Source organism: Papilio polytes, unplaced genomic scaffold, assembly GCF_000836215.1.
Source record: "Papilio polytes unplaced genomic scaffold, Ppol_1.0 DF823399.1, whole genome shotgun sequence".
Taxonomy (NCBI): Eukaryota; Metazoa; Arthropoda; class Insecta; order Lepidoptera; family Papilionidae; genus Papilio; species Papilio polytes.
Window position 1 is genome coordinate 2093208 of NW_013525805.1, and position 22320 is coordinate 2115527.

The 22320-nt window shown below is 35.1% G+C and overlaps 2 long non-coding RNA genes across 2 annotated transcripts in view; one reads left to right on the plus strand and one right to left on the minus strand.

Moving 5' to 3' along the window:
- The first annotated feature begins 201 nt into the window (after window positions 1-201).
- LOC106104911 overlaps window positions 202-22320 on the plus strand; it is a 40125-nt gene continuing 18006 nt past the window's right edge. The window contains exons 1-2 of the long non-coding RNA XR_001225700.1: window positions 202-293; window positions 610-700. This is a non-coding gene — a long non-coding RNA (uncharacterized LOC106104911). The remainder of the gene's footprint in view (window positions 294-609; window positions 701-22320) is intronic.
- The window catches only part of LOC106104910, a 134950-nt gene continuing 126478 nt past the window's right edge, over window positions 13849-22320 (minus strand). The window contains exon 3 of the long non-coding RNA XR_001225699.1: window positions 13849-14442. This is a non-coding gene — a long non-coding RNA (uncharacterized LOC106104910). The remainder of the gene's footprint in view (window positions 14443-22320) is intronic.

Sequence of the window (22320 nt, forward strand, 5' to 3'; positions counted from 1 at the left end):
TGCACAAATGACAACGAAGACCTTTGACATTGGATAACATTTAGCGTTACCATGGCAACCTTCCTTGATGTTGTCAGCTAGTACTTTTTGTTACTTTCCCGTTATTTCTAAGTAATTTACTCACTAAATTTAATAGTGGGAAAACATATAGTCTAAGCAATTATACTATGATTTATTACATTAGTGTAGATTGACTGAATCCTTTTTACAAGTGTCAATAATAAACGGTCAGAAAACAGAAGCGACTGTGATAGTCCATGACTCAACAAAAGCGGTTACACATCTCGTAAGAAGTGCGAACTAACTCGTACCACTTGTCTAATCGGAATGACTCTTCTGACCTCGTTGTGTCCCTTCACAATACCGCGCCAAACGTTCATGACTCGCATCGCATTGTCTTGCAATTACCGGAGGTTTCACAAAATTTGGCACTCCGCACCGACCAGGGTAACAAGACCCTCCGTTGTGCAGACAACGCGATCATTCAACAGTAATTCACAATTAAACAGAGGTCTCGTATACTGGTCTATTTAATTAGACGTCGGTGCCTGTTGGAATTGCATCGCGAAGTGCCGCTAACACATTGTGTTTATTTCTTTTTGTTCTTAGCTCTGGTGTGATGTACAAAGGGTTCGTTGTTGAGGTGAAATTCGATCGCACGCGACATCGCCGCCCGCTCTGAGGATGTTCGGCCCAAATGGTAAGCTAATAATTTTAAAGTTTAAATCGAAAAACTTATTAATACTACAAAGAGGAAAGATTTGTATTTTTGTATGTATAGAAGTAACTCAAAACCTACTGGGATTATTTTAAAAAATCTTTCAATAATAATTAGCTACGATATCAGTGAGTAACATAGGCTATATTTTTGACAATTTAATATCCGCGCAGATAAAGACCCGAGCAATCGTTAGTATCGAAATGAAAAATAAAGGTATTTAAACAATCAGCTATTAAAATTTTACAATTTAGTTAAAGTAGCTTTTAAAAAATGACCATATTCTTAAAGTAAAATTAATATAAGACATAAAAAAAAAAATTTTTTAGGTCTGTGGCCATAAATTGTTTTTAATATTACTATATCTTAAGATAGCATAAAAGGCAATATTATTCAAAATACGCGGTATATCAATTGCGTTATAAATTTCTAATAAAAAAAATGCTCATATGAAAATGTATCATTTAGCCCGGTCCTACCATTGCACACAAGGGTTCGTTGTGTGCGACAAGGCGGGCCCTGTGCACTAATCACTTTCACGTGCCGCTGTCCCTGCGCTGCACTTCCTCACTCACCCTGAGCCTTGTCACTGTTCTCTGTCACTTGCTAGTTGTATACACTCGAACATAATCCCTATAAATATTTAAGGTAATACTTTTTTACAAACACCCGCATTTTTCCCTTATGTACTGAATAAGTCCATAATTCAATCTGATTTGTTACTAATACTACAAATGCGAAAGTTTAGATGAATGGATATTTGTTGGAATTTTGCCGCCTAAACTGCTAAACGGATCGTGAAATTTGCCATGGATGTAGAGCATAGTCTGGAAGAATACATAGGCTACTGACTTTTGTTTGTTCTACACACGGATGGAGTAGGGCGAAAGGTAGTCTACTCTTTAGTAAAAGTATTGCCTTATTGTCATATACATTTATTATAAAAATACGAATATTCCATTAAGCTATTTGACTCCTCTGCCATTCTTTCCTTCCTTTTGAGACACAAACAAATAATGCATTAATGTAAAAATAAAATTGTCCCTGTGACGTTTATAATTGCTTTACGCAAAAAAAATCGTGTAATCATGTGTAACAGAGGTTTGAAAGATGTGAAATAGATACTTCAAATATGTATATTAATGCCTCCCCCCCCCACGTGACCTAATCGAATCATCGCGAAGCAACTCCCATATATTATAACTTAAACTACTTAGGTTCTGAAAATCAATGTAATCATACGTCGGTGCATCGCATGCCACTCAAATAAAATGTATCTCGCACGCACTAAAATTAAGCATCAATTGCTACCTTCAATTGTTTCTACCACAAATTAAAAATATAAAAGTAGTTTCGAACAAAATCATTTATTCTGCAACTGATAATTTAAAATAGTGCAATCTCCATATTGTAGCTAATTTTTTCCAACAGCGTTTAACATTCCTTTACTAAACAGAGGCTGCGTTCGACTTAATAAGGTAATAGTGAGTCGTAGGGTTAATAATTTCGTGACACGTACTACACTAGCGCCGCGTCTCAACGCACCCGTTCCCATGGCATTCCGCATCGTGGACCAGAGACAAGGGCTTATTATTGCCATAGATTAAGCTTTTACCAGAATCGTTTCAGCTTTATGCCTACGCCAAATTTTACTACTTCTGTGCATAATACATTTTGTTTTATCTTTTCAAACTTAGATTACACTAGAGATTAGAAACTGGATTTTTTTGACGATGCTTTACGTCCTTTACGCAATCCTCCTATCAGTCAAAAAATCTCTGTTTTAATACGTCATTAGAGTTTATTGTGATTACTATACCATAGATCAATTTGGCTACAAAAAGCTTTATCTAAGTACTATTTTTTATAATCAATACATGTACCATGAGCTATAAGCATAACATTTTACCTATTTGCGCATCTGCGGTGCAACTTATCGTAGGTCATTACGCGGGTCTCATGATCGCGAATGTGGAGTCGGGACGTAAATAAGAGTAGACAAAGAGAGCAATGCACGCAAAACGAACAGGGGGAAGGTAAAAAGTAGCTGTCAGGGTAGTCACGAGCGAGCTGTGCGCTATGAAAGAAAAATGTAGTGTACTGAATGACTGCACATATATAGAACTTTAACCTTTAAATACTACTGTTTATGGGTTATATTTGCTTGATTTAGATATATCGAATGTCCAGTTTGCAGATGGGTGCCATTACGTGCTCGTGGGAGATTTCTTTGGATGTGTGGACAATGGTTTTATAGATGGAACTATATTTTTCTTAAAACATCTCTATGTTACATATAAGTTACTAAATACTTTATATTACTCAAACTTGTTTAGATGTTGACTAAAAGTTGTTAATCACATTGATTCTAAGCTTATTTAATTGTTGTAATGATTTCTCTTTCTGATTAAAGAAGTCACCAATAGCCTCATGGTTTCGGGTACGGACTACCGGTCTTGTGGTCGAGATCAAATCCCGCCATTGACTATTGTCGTGATAGCACAAGCCTAGAGCTTAGTTGGTAAATGGTTAAACGAAATGTTAGTAAATTAACAAATATCTACTAAAACTTTCAATAAAAAAAGTATTAAACTGTGCAATTGCGCCGATACGTTATATTATAATTAAATCTAACTTTCTCGTTGAATCTTAATCTCATAAAGATTGTTATTTTCAAATATGCTACTTACCTAAAACGTATTCTTTTCTGTTTGCTGTTATCATTAATTTAAATTGTATCAAGAAAGAAAAGGTTGTTTATTGAACTGGGAAATTTCGATCAGTTTCTTGCAAGCTAGTATTTAAGCTAGGTAATAGACTGCAGGGTTGGCTGACAATCAGTTACTATTGTACACCTGGTAACAAAATATGACAGTTAATTTACCAATCTTGGATAGGAAATGGGTATTTGTGGCAGTCTCGAAATGTTGAAACTCGTGTTTTTGTACGATGCATTGAGGTTACATTAAATACAAGTGGACGTCAGGTGCCGGGGACGGGCTGATCACGATTCTTTGACCGATGTCTAGCTGAAATACTAGCACCATTACTAATCGTATATACAAATTTGAACTTTAAGAAAAGGCAATAAAATTCAATTTTACTAAACGGAGAACTAAGAAATTTTTGCTTGTCGTTACTGTGTTATTAACCTTATACAGTTGTGATAGAGTACACTTTACATTGTTCCTGTTTTGTCACGATTGTAAGACAGAGTTAGTTAATGCTCTGCCTATGATCGTAATAAGTAGATGGTGTGTTGAAAAATTATCGGTGCGATCGGAGGCGCAATGGACGTCGTTTTTTTGCCTATTTATATTGAGTTCGACGTTACAATGATTAGTAATTAATAGATATGACACGAATTTCAATCTTATCAAAACTGCACAGAATGTTTTACTATAGCGGATAGACATTGTATTTATGATTGAAAAATGAATGTAAAAATATTTATAAACACATATAAAAATTATATATTTTAAATGCTGGTTATAAAAATAAATAAGTGTTCGAGTTTACAACACAAAAGTCGCGATTTCTGCAGTTTTCTCTTTTCTAAGTTGATCTCAGAAAATTGCAAATTATTTTATAAAGAAACAAGTGTTTTAAATTGTGTGTGTGCTATTTATGTTCTAGTCAAGATTTATTTCAATTTTACCGTTTTAAAAGTAGGTTTATAAATTTGTCATATATCTGTGATTTGAATGTAAATTTGGGTTTGAATATTGTAAAAATATGTAATAAAAATACACCCGCACCCATGTCCCTGACTAAAAAATGTGTCAGAGGAATGAAAGGACGGCAAATGTCATCATAAAAAAATGATCTTGCCACATCCAGTTTAATATTAAATATCAGTAATAGAAACAAGTCGGCATTACCCGCTGTGAAGTAATAAGTGTAAAGCAAATGCTCGTACTCCCATCAAAATGTCATCAATGTTTTCGGTAAATAAGTGACGGGAGACATGGCGCCCGACCGTGTTTTCTATTCGACCTTATGGTACTTTCACACGAGGGAGGAATTCTGACTGAGTGCTACTAGTAGCACTTGCCAAAGACCAATAATCTTTTAACAGCAAACAGTAGGCTCAAAAAGGTATGCACGGTTCTATTTCTCTGATTAACTGGTTTGCCCTCGTGTGAAACTGGCATTTTATTTTAATTGTTTTAGCTTATCTTATAATATGTAAGCGGTCATGCGAAATTGAACATACTATCTTGTAGAAGAATCTTTTCTTATATAAATAAAGAATAATATTCAAATACGTTTATACGACAGGAAAAAATAGACACCAAGCTGTCGAGATGTGTCAGCCTGCCATGGTTCTCACGTCAAATATGTCAAAAATAGTGAAATTGCGTCCCAACACGATATATTCAAATTCCTACTCATATGTCTCTCGACTCAAAGACGTCGGACATCTTTATGACTGATGATATTGTTTTAAAAAGACACAACTGCATACCATTACTACTATTCAAATCGTAATCTTATTCCTTAAGCAATAAGATTGAAATTGAAATCTGTTTTGCAATGATAGTCCAGAAGAATTCGTCAAGTGACTATCTATCACGTTTGAAACACCGCTATCCTGGTAACGTACCAAAAAACAAAGTAAACTCTATTCCAGAGCAGTAAAGTTCAATATTTACTATGTTCAGTTAACCCTTGTAGGTCATGAGGTGGTCTTGGAGGCACTTCTTCAAACTGACAGCATCAAAACGTCTCAGTGAGGATTCCTTGTTAGCAAGTATATTCGGATCGGTGACAAGATAATGTTGGCATGACGCATTATATTCTCTTTGTCCAGAAATGATACTACTGACAGTTGAATTATCAAACACAAAAATATCTACATGACTTAATTAATTCATTCAAGAACGTCTCGTAAGAGCATCTTGATTTATTAACTTAAAATAGAAGACCGAAAACAAATACAATAAGTATCTAGTTTTTAATAAACTGCTTGTAACAAAACCATCATGAATTCTTGAATAATTGAAAGGAAGATGACCAATTTTCAATTGGCATCTATCAGTTTTACTACATTGTCAATTTTTTATTATATTAAACCTTAGCCAAGAGCAAGAACATATTAAGAAACTCGATGGCAACACGAGTAGAGGAATAACAAAGAAAGATTGTGTAAGAAGATAGTGCCAGCTATAATAGCTAACAGACACATGAAGACTAAGACAACCTTTGGTAGGAATGTAACCAAGAGGTTGATGTCAGAAAGAATCACTACAAATAGAAAATACTGGAACAACTTGTTCAACATTTGACATTCCCGTTGGATGAAAATTACTGTAAGCATGGGTAAGGTTCCCACACGACTATACCAAATAACTGGGTGTTGATGATACAGCTGTACATCCATGAATAACGATTGACTATTTGCGAACACACTGCTTTGTAAGAAGTACAAATGTAAATAAGCACAAAGCCGTGATTCTAAAAACATTTTTGTTAGAAGAATCCTAGAAAGAGAGGCTTTAGTAAACTTCTATAAACTTAAAAGAAAATGACTAACATATTGAGTATACAGTCTACAAAGATGAAAAACACGCGGTATCCCTAAGCCCCAATGTCTTCATTACCATACTATTTTGAAATATTCGTTATCTCAGATAACGCCTTTTGTTTTTTATTCTAATGTCTAGAAGCTGTCCAAACTTAGTGATCGTATGTAGTACGTCAATTTTCGCCTTTTATATTGGTAGCATGTAAGCTCACGGTATTTCAAAATTGATTTCCATCTGTCCCGAGTCGGATAATCGGCGAAAGTCCTCGACGTGTTTGCCTCTCTTTTTATCTTCATGTATTAGAGAGGGACGAATTCGGTAGACGTGTGAATTGAATCGTGTGATCGGGTGTGCAAATGTTTCTGTACTTGAATCGTGACTTAGAAAATAAGTACGCGTGTGTCAATTTCACCGGCAGCGGTTGGAACTATTGGATATTTTCATCTAAAGAAGCGCATCCTTTGTTCTATATCCAAGAATATTGCTTTGTAATTGAAATCTGTGAATTATTTTGTATAATCGACTATGCGCTACTGTAGAGATATTAAATTATGCTTTTACTTCCTATAGGTCTATTTCATACCTTTGAAGTAGACTGAGTTTGAGAACTCCAAATTAACATATTAATCTTACTAATATTATCAAAGCAAAAGTTTTGTTGGATGGTTGTTTGTTAAAGCTTATTGCCCAAACCAAACAGACCAAAAAAACGGTTTCAATGGACTATGGCAGAGATGTAAAACATAGATGTAAGGACAGGTAGGCTACTTACTGCGTTTTATAAATTCGGTGTCGCGGGAAAAAGTTAGTCTATGATAAAGTACAGTATAAATGTAGTGGGCTTATTGAATAATGAGTGGACTCTTGCAATTTGTCGTAACAATTTTAGACAAAGCAATATTGCTATATACACTTATGCTATAGGGAACTAGGACATAATAGAGAGCCTATTCTTTTATTTATAAAACTGTTTTTTGATGAGATACTGATTATAAATGTATATAGAATATTGAAGGAGCAAACGTCAAAACACTCGATAATACAGGTACATAACTCATCGTAGAAGTGAATCCAGTTAATGGAGGCGCAGGCGCAGTATGACAAACAGTGATCATCGCAAATCACCCGCCGTGTGGGACGCGGCAGCGGTGCGCGGGATGCAATGGAAAACGTGAGTACAGTTGGGAACACAAGTGCTTTAACTACATTTATTTTATAAAGTCATTTTCAAAAGCTTCATTGTCTAAGATGCAGCGCAGTCCGGATTAAAAATGAGTGTTAAATAGACAGTTAAATACATTTCTTACGTATTGTAATTTACGTTGAGGTTTCATTGCGTTTATCTTTATGAATGTAATAATAAAATGTGTTTTTAAATAACTATTATTGGCAATCAACAGTGTTGTCATGAAGCAAATAGTTTGTTTGCTCGTATAATTGCATCTAGAATGTATTTGTTTCAATACAAGGTCGAAGTTAATGCTTGTTTGAATAATTTACTACCATTGACACTTGTTTAATGCAAAGCGAGTATTGTTAACTTTAAAGAAACTACAATAGTTAAAAACAACATAGCCTGACAACCAAGTACAAAAATTCCGTTTAATTACAATTATTAATAAAGAATGTTCATATATTTTTTAGTGAAACATTATAGTTACACTTTGATAGACTTCTTACAGTAAACCAAATGTAAAAATCCGAAGTTATTTTCTATTTTACTTTTAAATTATTTTAGTTTAACACTTCTGTACACGATAGTACCTCTCGCAGTCAGGAATACGTCGGTAATGACACAGTACGTGCGGCAATCACTGCAGACGTAACGCACCGGACTGCACAAACACGAGCGCAGCGCCACCGCCACCACTGACGTGCGCGACTGTACTTTACCATCTGTAATTGTTTCCATCTACTTGTGTATACCAACCTCTCTTGTCTTTTCTATATTCAGCATTACAGCACAGTATGTAATGCTCTTTAAGGCTTGCTATATCCCAAATATCTAAGAATTTGTATATTTAAGCTACTTCCTAAAAGAAGGAGGTTATCAATCCGTATGCATTTTTAAGTCTGTTACGGGATATCTCCGGCCGAGCTGGATTGATTTTAAAATAGTTTAAAATAAACGTACTTAGGAACAAAAAAGACATAGAGTGTCACTAGAAATTATTTATTTTCCCGTCGTGTTAAATCTATATTTTACAATCAAATCAAGAATAACGAGATGAATCCGTTCATACCATTTGTCCAGCGTTGCATTGACAAATGAGCAACATACGTACGTCCGTCTACAGACGTGTACAAATACCGTCGGCCGTCGTGACCTTAGCTTTTACCCGACCTATGGCTTATAGTTTCCAACGGACATGGGAATTCACTTGACATTTGTGCTTAAAACTACCAACACGATATACCTAACACAGTCTTACTGGAAGGACTTATTGTCTAAAATGTTTGTTTATAATCATATAGTGACGAAATGTCTAGACATAAATTAAGTTACCATTGTTATTTTTAAGACTATCTATATTCTTTGACTAGGTACGTGAAAATTTAGACATGAGCTATATAGAATTTGTTTTACAAAGATTTTTAAGCACAATAACAGTAACAGAGGGCATCGCGAACATGAAAGCTGATTGTTTCATTAGAATGTAACGTTTGAAGCCGGCATGTGACATACCGTGTTCAGTGAACCGCGGACAATGTAGCAGCCAGCGGCGCGCACTAACCCTCTAATACAATTGCACAAACCTCCTCAATATGCACGCCCAAATATTTGCTAACTGATTAAAAGTCAAAGCTGTCGTGCCCCGAGCCACCGCACGGAAACAATTGCGAGCCCCGATCTGAATAATATTAGTCGAGCGGATCACACGCGTGAGCGATCACAGAGAGCTACGGCGACTTTAAGACGGGCCCAAGGCTATAAGCGAAGCGGGATATTAGCGTTTTAATACTCTAAATATGGCAGTCTCATATAAGTTACATTTTCATTCGTCATTCGCACTAAATGTTTAAATGCCTACTAAATGTTCTTGTACATTAAATACTAAAGCCGAAACTCTTGGATTATACTTGGATTATATATCTCGAGACGACAAAATATTTATACACAAATGTGTTGACATTGAAGACCCGCACTAAATAATAATTATTTCCAATATCAATAACAAAATAATACGTGTCTTAGCAAGTTGTAAATTATTTATTGTGCCGGAAATGTCTTAAGAGCGGTAAGTGTCATCGTTTAATCATGTAAAGATTCCGAGCAGACTACAGACTTTTTTCGTCTGATAGTTTAGTTGGAGTCTTAATTAGTATAAACCTATATAGTAATGCGCAGATTACACCGATTGGGTTTTATATGATTTTGATTCGACAGCAAGGCTATAGCAAAGTATCGGCCGATAAAAAATCTGTAGTCTATGCTAACCGCTCTCAGTTTATAAATTGGACCGCAAATACGTTTGATGTGAGGAAAACGTGTTGACATTAAACACAAAGCAAACTTCTAAAGTTATATAGGGTTTATAGATTAGTTTCAACTAGATTTTGGTAAGCGTCCTAAAATTAATTATTTAGTTAGCAACAATTTGACGGTCCTTTCATCGGTGTGGGATTGGCGGTAAGCAAGGATAACAAACACGAAATTCTTGTGAATAGTTATTTGTAAAGGCGGTTACTTTAACATCGCTTAGAATTCTTTGTGTGTTGCCTATTTTGGCTAAAACAAATTATATTGGACAAAGACTCTCTCTGTCTATCTGTTTAGATTACGGGAGTGAATGTTACCATTCATTAAAAATTTGCAGCTATATATAATTTAGTTTTGAGTAAATTCTTAACGTAGTTTATACTAAAAATATTAAGTTTCTTTTTAAGTCCTTACAAGAGTGTATTTTAAACTTTAAATTACAGATAATTAAAAAAACAAAGCCTGCAAAGAAATAACAAAGGCCCGTAAAGAGACGGAGGGAAATGGCAATCGGTTGTTTAAGTAAAACAAAGAAGCAATTAGTGCTCTAGTGTTGCTGCGAAGGGGAGGGGGAGTAAATGCGCAATCTCCCCCGGGAGCGGTCGGCAAAAGATTTCGGCGAGGGGAGACGTGTCATGACTTTTTTTCTCTTAAGCGCTTTTTTATCGGAGACGATAAACGTTGCTGTCATTGGCTTTTGTTTTAAGGCGATCGTGTTTTTTATTTATTACACGTCTCGATTTCATTTAAAAAAAACATGGTGCATGTGTTGATTTTTTTAACCCTTAATTCGACGGAGATTTTTGTAGCAATATTTTTTTTATGGAAATGAAATAAGTACAGGAAACGTTTAAAATTAGTTGTTGGATGGATGGATGTTTGTTAGAGTTTGTAGCCTAAACGGCTGAAAGGATCTGGATGAAATTTGGCATAGACGTAGAGGATAGTTTGGAAGAACACATAGGCTTACTCACTTTCGTTTATTTAATTCCACGCGGACGGAGTCGCAGGTGAAAGCTAGTAGTAAAAATAAAGGTATTGAAATAATCTACAATAATCTGAATAACATATAAAAACATTTCTATAAATTGTGTTAGAATAGGATACGATTAGAATATCGTAATAATAATCTGTGATTCCAGTATAAACATTACTAATATAAAAGTTAAAAATATGTCATAAAAGAACTCAACCGTGTAATAAGAAACAATTCCTCCTGTTCTTTTTATCGTTTCGAAATCCACTTAACCAAACAATTGATAAATTAACAAGATCGTTCCCCTGTACAAACGGTTGAAATAATTCCGGGGCACTTTTTGCCGGGAGAAAATAAAAATAGGGGAGACAGGATTATGCCCCGGGCGTATCTAGATGTGACAGATTAGCTCGTAATTTCCTCCAAATTGATATCTCAAGAGCGTCTTTTCTCCCGTTTTTTCTTGTACTTTGAAATATTGTTAGTCATCGCCGTTTATGGGATAAAGAGCTTGCGGAAATCTTTGACGTAAATTGGGTGACGTTGGGTAATCTTAACGGGGTCTTTTTCTTTTGGAATTTGAGAGTAAAAGTTTGCTATCACGTTTTAAATAATGTTTGTAACAGAATCTCGCATTACAAAGCGTTAGTGACGCATTACATAAGCAATTGATAAGACCGAACCATAAACACTACCTCCAGGTTCCCCGCAATGTAACAATGTGGTTCTAGAATGTCATTTGTATATTTAGCAGACGTTCTTAAAGTGAAGAGACACATCGTGAAGCAACCTGCACATTGTGCGAAAGAATTCAAAGATGTGTAGTCAACCAACGCGTAGTGAGACAGCGTGGCTGAGTAAGGCAAATCACCCCTAACTTAGGGAAGACTTCGAGCTCCTCAGTTGGAATATATAGTGAGCTGATGATGAATGTTGCATAAGTCATGCATGCAAGTCATGCATGGTATAAGTTGCAATTCTCGATTACTAAAAAAATCTACTTTACCGTTCCAATTGAATTTTGAATGAATAGTACCTTTGTTAGTTCTTAAGAATATCATAGACTTTGCTCATTCGACTATTGACTCGATATTACATCATATCGATATAACAAATCGATTCTAATTACATTAGAGAGGGTCCAAATCGAATCATTGAGTTACTATGAGTCATTGAATTAAACGTCTAAAGTAGATTATTTGGTAGCAGACTTACGTAGCCATGTTACTGATAGATTGTGTACTTCGTGAGATTATCAAATAGCTAGATATAGTATTAACTAAGAGGAAAGGGAGAGAGAGATATAGAGACTAAACAAATAATTCAAGCAATTTGACGCATAAAGTTAAAATAACAAGCAAAGTAATGATGGTGATTTACCTATAGCTTTCGAAAAATACGTGTTTAAAATAAGTCAACATTGCCACGATTAAAAAATGACCATGTTAACATATTACCGGTAACAGTTATACTTTTGCACCCTAACTATCAGATAACATTAATCACTGAACATCTCGCAGTTTGAACCTGAGACCGTTATCTTCATGTCTTACGGCAATTTGTAACACTACTTAAGCTGTTGTAAATACACTTAGAACGGTTTGCGCAATAACCACCATTATAACTTGATCCGTCTCTTCGTAGATACATTAAAGAAAATTGTTTGTGTCACCATTTTATTTGTATTTTTCACATACAACGTATCTTTTTTATTGTAAACTACTTTAGATTTGTATTACCGTATGTCCTAAATATCTAGCACTAAGACGGAAGAACCCTGCCTCCCACAACACAGGTCTAGAACCTAGTGTAGGAACTAGGAGATCGACCACTATTTTGTTATAACAAATTTTGTACCAACTTTAAGTTTGTGTCTTGTTAGTTAGTTATCTTGTTTAGAATTTAGGGAATTAGTGATGTTTTTTATAATGTCTTATCATTAAAAATCTTATCATTTCAGTATTTTTAATTAGAGATTTTTATATTCTAGTCTACTGGACATTAAAGGGGTCAGGTTATACTGGTGATTTTTGTTGAACGAAGATCGAGCAATTCACGGTCCCGCTCTGTTTGTCGCAGACGTTATTAATTCCTTGCCATCTTTTGTATTGCAACACTGAGATTATTCAATTATGTCAAGGTTTAATCTTCTAGATTTTGCTTTTAATAATGCTATTTTGAGCCAGTCTTTCTTATGGGTTGAGGTAGTTTTCGTGTTTTATGGGCCTTATCTAAATAGTTGATGTTTGAAGTTTCTGCGATCTTTAGATAGGTTAAATTTGAATCAAATTGATTAAGCATGTTAATTCAAAATAACTTTCCTAAATGAAAATATATCAAGTCAAAATTATGTCCATTTATTTATAAAAATAAAAAGTTTTAGGGCCTGTCCCACAATTCTCATAAATTAGCGGATAACAAACGTATTAAATATATGATGGAAATATCGAATTTGGGTACTCTATCTGACAGTGACGTCTCTTTTAAGCTATCTGAGCCTCTATCAGCCAGTGGTGGGAGAGACCCTTAATTTGGATCTGCTTGCAAAATTAGTTTAGCAATTCTTTTAATGCAAAGTTGGTTTGAGTCATTCTAAATTTAAAGATATTCCTGTGATATTTAACAAGCAAACGTTATAAGTGGGTTCGTCGCCTACGCAACCGATTTATGAGGACCAGCGCCAATTTACTGGCATTCGGTAGCATATTTAGGCAATTAGGGAGCTTGTTTAGAGTTGTACATCAGATGTAATTGTGTGCCGTGGGTTGAATGGAGTTTTACCGTGTCTTGGTTATGTCAGGAATTCCTGAACCTCATGAGTACTAGAATAGTTTTTATAATGAGGGTTATTCGAAACATAGATGTTATCTTTGAGATCGTCAATTACTTGGATATATGCATGATATTATGTTGTTTACATTTGTGAAATTATCAATAGCAAATGTCAAAATGACATGACATTACAAACCTTGGCAATCTAGCTTCCTTGATGTTGGCAGCAACTTACTCTTCTCACATTAGGGTTTTTATTCAAAATATTTACCCTCGAAGTTTAATGGCGTTAAAATATATAGCCTAAAGCGTGATGTAAGTGTAGGGCTTTTTATTAATGAAAGAATTATTCAAAAATATGCTGTAATTGCTGACATCTTAGGCAACAAAAAGTGTGTGTTTACGCTTTATTATAATAGTATATATATAGATTTAAGGACAGAGGGAAGAAAAAATCCCATAAACTCTCTTTCTAACTTCATACTTTCTCTTATTTCCTTATTTATATTTACAGAATGATGATCTCGTTCTCCTTTACTAATGAAATTATTAAAATCTCAGGCTTTTATTAGTTGTTATTTAAATGTAGCAAGTCGAACTGCATCTTACATCAATCAAACTCGAAGCGTGAATAAAGTTTTGACTATTGCTTATCAGTTAATCTGTTTCACTGATGTAGAAGAAATAGTCTTAGAGAGTTTTAACTGTTAGTTATTAATTATTTGACTCCATATTATTATACCAATCTCTTAATGTAACTTGAAAGTTATAGAGTTTTACCAAATAGTTAAATAAGTGATACTGTGTAAATGTAACTTAAAATTTAACTGAATAGAGGTAATTAATCCTTTTGCCAAAACGCCTGTGGTGTAATTCTGGTGCGTGTGCATGTGACGTCACCCTTCAGCACGACGTTATGGGATGGAGACGTCGCCCGCGGCCACTGTCATTGCGTTCTGCATATCACCTGCAGACCACAAATTTATAAGTTTTCGTATGGTTTGATTAATCCCATATCAAGATGTGCTTCTTTGAATAAACTATAGCACAACTGTTGTGCGATTGTCGATTGTTTTGAAGCTAATTCAACTTTTTAGTTGCACAACTAAAAATCTAGTTGTCTGCATCTCCATTTAAGGTCATAGAATTCAAAGTGATCTAAGTCTAAGTCTAATTTGTGTATAATAACTAGTGGTAGATTGTTAGTTTTATACGAATATTTGGATTTTGTTAATGTTAATAAAATACGTGCCATTACTCATTATGCCTCTTAACAATACTACACTGTCAAAAATATCCACTGCAGAATAAAATTTTTTTACTAAACTTCAATTTATGAAAATTTTATTTAATAGTTTACATGTGTCAAATGATCAATTGCAAATGTGAAAATGACACGACATGATGACAAACTATGGCTATCTTACTTCCTCGATGTTGGCAGCAACATATGGTCTCTTTCCTTGTAGTTTATGGTCACTTTTACACATTAAGGTTTTTATCCAATTTGTTTACCCCTTAAGTGTAATAGCGTGAAAATATATAGCCTAAAGCGTGACGTAACTGTAGGGCTTTGTATTAAAGAAAGAATTATTCAAAAATATACTTTGATTGCTGACATCTTACGCCACAAAGTAGTGTGTGTTTACGCTTTATTATATTAGTACAGATAGATAATAGTTCAAAAATTAATCTGTCGTCCATCAATTATCATTGTCTTTTCAAGGATTTTTTTTTTTATAACATAAGGTGGCAAACAAGCAAGCGGCCACCTCAATCCGCCTGAAATGCCGAAGCGACCGCTGCCCATAAACATCCGCAATTGCAGATGCGTTGCCTACCCTTATCCGATGGTGGAGGAGACGCACATAAAGAGGATATTTCCCCTTCCTATGCATATCCTCCACCGTCAAATCCACTTCCTCTTTCCATTCTCTTCTTGTGAGAAAAGGGTGGTAGAGAGAAAGGGACTAAAATTAGTACGTTAGTTGCTTTTGATTGAAATATTGTTGCTGCGAAATTTTAGGTCTCGTGAATTTGAGTATAAGTAGTGATGAACTTTAGAGCGCAACTGAAGAACCGGCAAAACAAAGACCTCTTATGCAATACTCGTCACATGTGAGCCTACTGGCGACGCGAGACGAGCGCGGAAAGCGAAACTATCTTATAAAATTACAGCTAAGTTAAACAAAACTAAATCTTATTGCGATAGACATAAGATGCAAAGCAACTGCAATAGATATCTTTGTTCGCGAATGCAATCTCGATTTTCAGATATTTGCTTTCACATACAAATTTAAAATTTACACCGCAGATATAGAGTCGAAATTTAAGTAACTCGGGAATAAAACTTTTTATGAAAAATAAGATATTACAGAGATGCTTGCGGAGGAATTGCAATTGTAATACTATGCATTAAGGCTTATTATAGTTTAATATGCAAATTGATAAGAGAAATAAAGAACGATGCGCCTACGCATGTCAACGTATCCGTAACGCGATCGTATCGGCGCCGTGGGTTCTTTATGGTGCCGACGGTGTTTGTTACGAAGGCTAAAGATGTGTTTAATGTAACTTATATCTTTTCGCTTTATATTTCCTAATGGACCCTATAAAATACTTCTTACAATGCAAGACTACGCTCGCACTGCGAAAATATACATCACATTTAGTTAGGTTAAGTTATGTTAATGTTTTCATTCTTAAAATCGAATTTGTATACGTGAATCAAATTAATAAATATTATTGGTTTTGTTATGCTTATATCAAGAATGTGTACATTAGAGGAAGTTTGAAAGTAGCGCCAGTGGTGGAGAAATTGAGAAGCAAAAGGTTAGCGTGGTATGTCCATACCGTGTTTCGTCGCATAACATGTCCATGTTATGCGACGAAATGATGGGGACATAAACCAGAAAGTGTTAAGATTGACTGTGGATGGCTACAAAGGAAGAGGAAGACCGAAGAAAGTATGGATGGATTGTGTGAAAGAGAATATGCTTAAGAAAGAAGTGGATTCAGATATGACGGCTGATAGAGATGTATGGAAGAGCAGCAAATACTGTGCTGACCATCCGTAAGGGATAAGAGCAAGTGGATGATGATTGGCTTTTGTTATGCATATTCCTGTTAAGTGTCTGTCTTCGCCTACATTGGAAGGTAAAACGTTTGCAATTACGGATGCACAGCTGTTTCTTCGTTATTTCGGCGAATTCAGGATGCTAGCTTGTTTGTCCATCTTATTTAAAAAATCAAACAAAAACATGGGACCCACCTGCAAGCATTACCTTTCGGATAAAAAAAGAATTATCAAAATCGGTCCACTAGCGGCGGAGTTATGCCGTAACACACATAAAAAAAATAAAAACACACAGACGAATTGAGTACCTCCTTCTTTTGGGAAGTCGGTCAAAAATAGACTTTATCTTAAAGAATTCACAAACATTCTTTTAGAATTAAACATCGATAATAATCTTCAAATTATAATGTTTTATGGATACGAATTTTTTTGATTCATAGAAGATTACTTGCATAAATATAGACGTTAATTCCATCGTAATCAATCGACATGTCCACAGTTTGACGTCGTAAAACTTATTGGGGCTCGTTACGAGTCTGTCGTCGCGTTTTACAGCTCTTAATGACACCGGCGTCTCTACCACTCACTCGGCGTTTCCCAGAAGTTGACACTCATCAGAGCCTCTACAATAAAACCGTAAAACTTGCTTAATTGTCACAATAAACATAAACCAAATATTACATCATTTGCACAATTAGTACTAACACTTATTACAATGCAATAAGGTTTGTATTTGCATAAACAATATGCTTAACCAGCATGGTTATCTTTGTCTAAGGGTAGGATGGATCGTTAGGATGCAATCACAAAGTTTAGGGTATATCAGAGACTTCCCGATTTGTTTATTGTTGCTTAGTGTAGGTTGATGATAGCTACTGCATTTAAAACTTCTAATATCGATAATTACGTTACTGCAGTTGACAAGAATGCTTGCTTCATGACTTTTAATTGCGTGAAGGTAGGTCATTTTTACATGTTCCTCACGAAAAATTCAAAGCTAGTGCAAGTAAGAAGTAATGATATGATAGTCAAATCATACTAATATTATACATAAATGTGAAAGTTTAGATGGATGGATGTTTGTTACAGTTTGTAGTCTAAAGCGTTTGGGTATTTCGATGAAATTTGGTATAGATGTAGAGGATATTCTGGAAGAACACAGACTCACGTTTTTTAATTCCGGACGGAGTCGCAGGCGAAAGCTCGTTGTATAAAGCCATCTAAACACTAATAACATTCGTCTCATATCCGACTATTTCTGTCTCACCTCATATTTGTTCACATGGTATAAGGGACCACCCACACGGCGTCAGTAAACGCTGCGTTTTACGGCGTTGATAATAAACGCTTGTTTACAACGGCGGTCGCGGCCGATCGCTGGTTTTGTCAACGCAGTGCGAGGGTAACTATTTTCAGATTTGTTTGGACAATGAATATGGGAGAGCTTGGGAAACTATATATTAATACTAACAAATGTTTTTTATTGTCCGGCATACGTTTGAACTACAACATATTTTGTCTAAGAACGTTTTTTTTACAAAATTAGTGAAATTTAAGTAATTTTGGCTTAAGTAGGATAAATTGAATACAAAGTTAAATGTATTTACATATTTCTGTATTTGTATTAGTTACATTTTTTTGTTTATATTCGTTATAAATATGTATGTAATTGCGTTTAAGTATTTCTAATTGCTCATATACTTCACGTTAGCGTAAATAAAAACGTAATTGCTTCGAATTACGTCCTATTGTTAATTACACACCAATTAATGTCAAAACAAACGATTGAAGACAGAACAAAGAAGTAAGTACATTAATCATTTTAGCGGTTTAGAATTGTGACCTCGGTTTTTTTCTGTACAGCATATGCCTACTGGCGATTTGGTATTTTGTTGTTTAGTTGTGACATGATTATGATGGTAGAGAACAATAATGGACTGTTATTTTAGAGTACAAGGGCTCAAAGCATGATGGTATTAAACATTAATTAATTCTAAGTTAAAACATAAAATTCGGACTTTACTTAAAGCCTTAATCTAAATCTTACTTCTTACTAATATTATAAATGCAAAAGTTTTGATGCATGGATGGATGTTTGATAGCGTTTGTAGCCTAAACGGCTGAACGGATCTCCATGAAATTTGGCACAGGTTTAGAGCATAGTCTGAAAGAACACATAGGCTACTTTTTATCTCGGGAATATTTACGGTTCCCGTGGGATTCATTAATTTAGTTTTTTAATGTTTACTCGATCATTTCGCAACGGTTCAACATATCTTATTGAAATTTAACAAACAAAGTCTGGAGTACACATGGTATAAGGTTTATTCCCGAGAAATGTTCGGTTCTCGAGGGATACGTGGATATTTGTTTTAATATAGTTCGTACGTTTTCTAATACCACGCGAACGAAGTCGCGGGCAACAGCTAGCACTTATCTAAATGCTTTAGAAAGAATTGCTCAGAATTCGCGCAGTATTTAATACTCTTAACAGAATAGAATACTATAACGAATGAAAACGGTTTAAACAGTACATTATACTGACTTCAATTCTCTATAGAGCATATTTCAAACACCACTAAATCTGTCATTCAAACAAAACCAGCTCATATTATATGACACTCAAGTCAAGTATTCCGCCATCGAAACAAATGAGAATACATAAATTGGCAATTGACGTTCTATACCTTTTATATAAGTACAATTTGTAACTGTACGACACATACAAACATCGGCGACTATTGTAAAAATAGTACTCCCACGTGGGGTTTGTCAGACGAAAGTGTTTTGAGACTGAATCACTCTCGATGTCGCAACAGTCGCCGCCTCGGTGCGCCGTGGGTGGCCGCTCGTGTGATAAGCATCTAATTAAAGCCTACTTTTGTTGTAGACTGTAATAAGGGTGAATTCACATGTATCTTGTAAACGTATCTGCAGGTACCGCCACCAAGCGTGCCATCACACACAGAAAAAATGTTTCCACAATTACATATCCCTCCCCCTCCAAATCCATCCCATACACATCGTTACCTATTAAATTCTATTCTGTGAAAATGGAATAGGGAAGTGGAGTAAAGTTAAGCTTCTAGCATGCACATTCATCAGACGAAACGCGGAATTGTTTAAGCAAGTCAGCCCATTCGTGTATAGATGATAAGACCACTGTCAAGGCCACGGTCAAATCTCTTCACTCTATAAGAGTACAAGAACAATATTGCAATTTAGACTTAAATATGTCAAGAGCTTTAGACGGATAGCGGTAAATCGGTCGGAAGTGATTCGTTTGTTTAAGGCCTAAGCGACAACGACACTATCCTACTCGATCGACATTTGTTTATATTATAAACATGACTGTCACAACACTGACGGAAATACTTGTGCAATTAACATATATCAATATAAATCTTTACAGTTAAAGAATAAGGTACAAAATTGAATATCATTTCGATTTGGCAACGACAAATTTGTTTTCTTACATCGACATGAGGACATCGTTGTTTTGAATAGAGGCCAATGACATTAGTGACGAGTGTGCGTTGTCATGAATGGTGAGAAAATTGCTCGTTTGCGAGCGCCGATATTTATATGAATATCATTTTATTGTATTGGAAATCTTATCCATATTTGTTCTACGACGTTAAGTCTTAGCCACCTTATGATTTGATAGTATTTATAGTTCAGTTGATACTTAGTAAATATTTGCTCATGTTATTCGAAAGTGAGCTAACATTTTGCACTGTAACTTAGATTTTTACACTTTAACCCTGTAAACTATCAAGGAACATGAAAAAGGAAGTTTATGATTTGTTTTTGTTCAATTAATTCCTTTAAGATATCCTTTTTCTTTGTAAATATAGATAAAATTGCAAAATATCTACCACTGTAGGTATAACTTGAATCTAGATAAAACTAAGCTTGGCTTATTTCGGTGCAATTTTCCAAGCGTACGTTACTATAAGGCTGATTCACACGACACCACGGCTAATTTCACAGCCGTTTACTTGGGCGTTGCGATCGCTATCTGTCGCGATGCGAAACGATTGCGTGTCGCAAAGTGCCCAGCGTTGGGGGTGGGCTTATGAAATATTTTCTTCGTAATATATTAGTCTATCGCATAAATAACATAGGTGGAAGCATGATTAATAGTAAACGTCATCTTTGTTTTCTTAAAACACATGTTTCGAAGAAAAATACAGTGTGGTAGAAGAAAAGAAAGGTTTACGTGTGTTATTAACCGCCATCGATGACACTTTAAAATGATAGATAGAATTTTTTTAATAAACGCAATTTCTAATATAATTTTATGCCTGAAATATTTGTTTCTACTTAAAACTTTAAAAGATCTTTCTTTCAAAATTTCGACCCGTAAATTGTCCGTCGTGCTGACCCCTTCGTGCTACGGGCCGCGATAGTATCCGCTTACGGCACGCGAAGGCTCGCACTTTGTATACAACTTCCGGCGGCGTGCCACTTCCGGTCCGGACTTGGCCGGAAGTAGACCGTTCAGGCTCTATGTCACCATAACTACGTGTTGTGATTAGCACAGATTTATGGTAGACGTGAGTGAAATTTGTGTAATTACAATTTCATGGCTTGAACGGTATTAATTAAAGATAATTTTTCATGTAACTTGATTTATTATGTTTGACGTGCTTTGATTTTCTACCTAAAGAATTTTCGTTAAAGATATGTTAGACACGTTATTTAAGAATCTTTTATTTGCATTTTAACATATTTAGTCTCATTTTTGTATTTGTTATAAAAATTACAATGCAAAGGTAGGCTAAAATTGGGGTTGTTCTCTCCTAAAATGTTTTATTTCAGTCAATATACTCGAGCAGTAAGGTGTGGGTTGTAGGCATGTGTTAACTGTCACCAATCCCCTTCCCACATCGTCACATAAGTGTTTAAATTGTAACCGACAATTACAATCGACGAATGACACCTCAAATGACAGCTATATTAGGGTGACCATGTTTTGTGAATCTTGTTGGATAGTCCTGTATAGAAAAAAGGTTTGTATTTGTTAACATTAAAAATAATAAAAAACTGCGTAGGTCGATTATTTCGGATTACACCATTGGTAATTGAGTAATTGTGTTTGTATCAAACAGATAAAAAATTATTACTAATAATAATACTAATCGAAATACATTCTACGATTATTTCAAGGTAGCCTTATGAGTAAACAAAGATTTCAGTACAAATGTTTTACCAATTCACTACAACTTATTTTTTTAATTGTAGTCATCAAGAAGTAGTTCGGGAATCAAACTGTAATGGTAACCGTGTTCAAATAGCGCGGCATGTGGCCGACGAGAGACGACGTCGATGTGAATACGGCTTTATTTACAAACCAAACAAATGGTTTCCACATGTCGCGACAGCCAGTGACAAGGCCTCCACCGACCAGAATACTCTGATCCGCCCAACATATCAACAATTCATTTTGATACTTGAAATTAGTGCGTATTGTTTGTGGGAGGGAAGGTTGCTGTTACACTGGGCGTTGCAGAATAAGCTTGTGACACAATAAACAGTGGATTGTTTATTTATTTGCGCTAATTATACATAGGCGGCAGATGTGTTAAACGACTCGCTGTCGATGTTCGAGCGTTGGTACCACGTTAAAAGCTGTTATCCTTTGAAAGGACAATTATAAGAAACTTCTACATAAAGTATTAAGTTGACCTTTGTGGTTCTCACTTATACTTGAAAGCATACATTTATACTAAAATAGGATTCTGAAGTCTTTTATCAGTAGATATG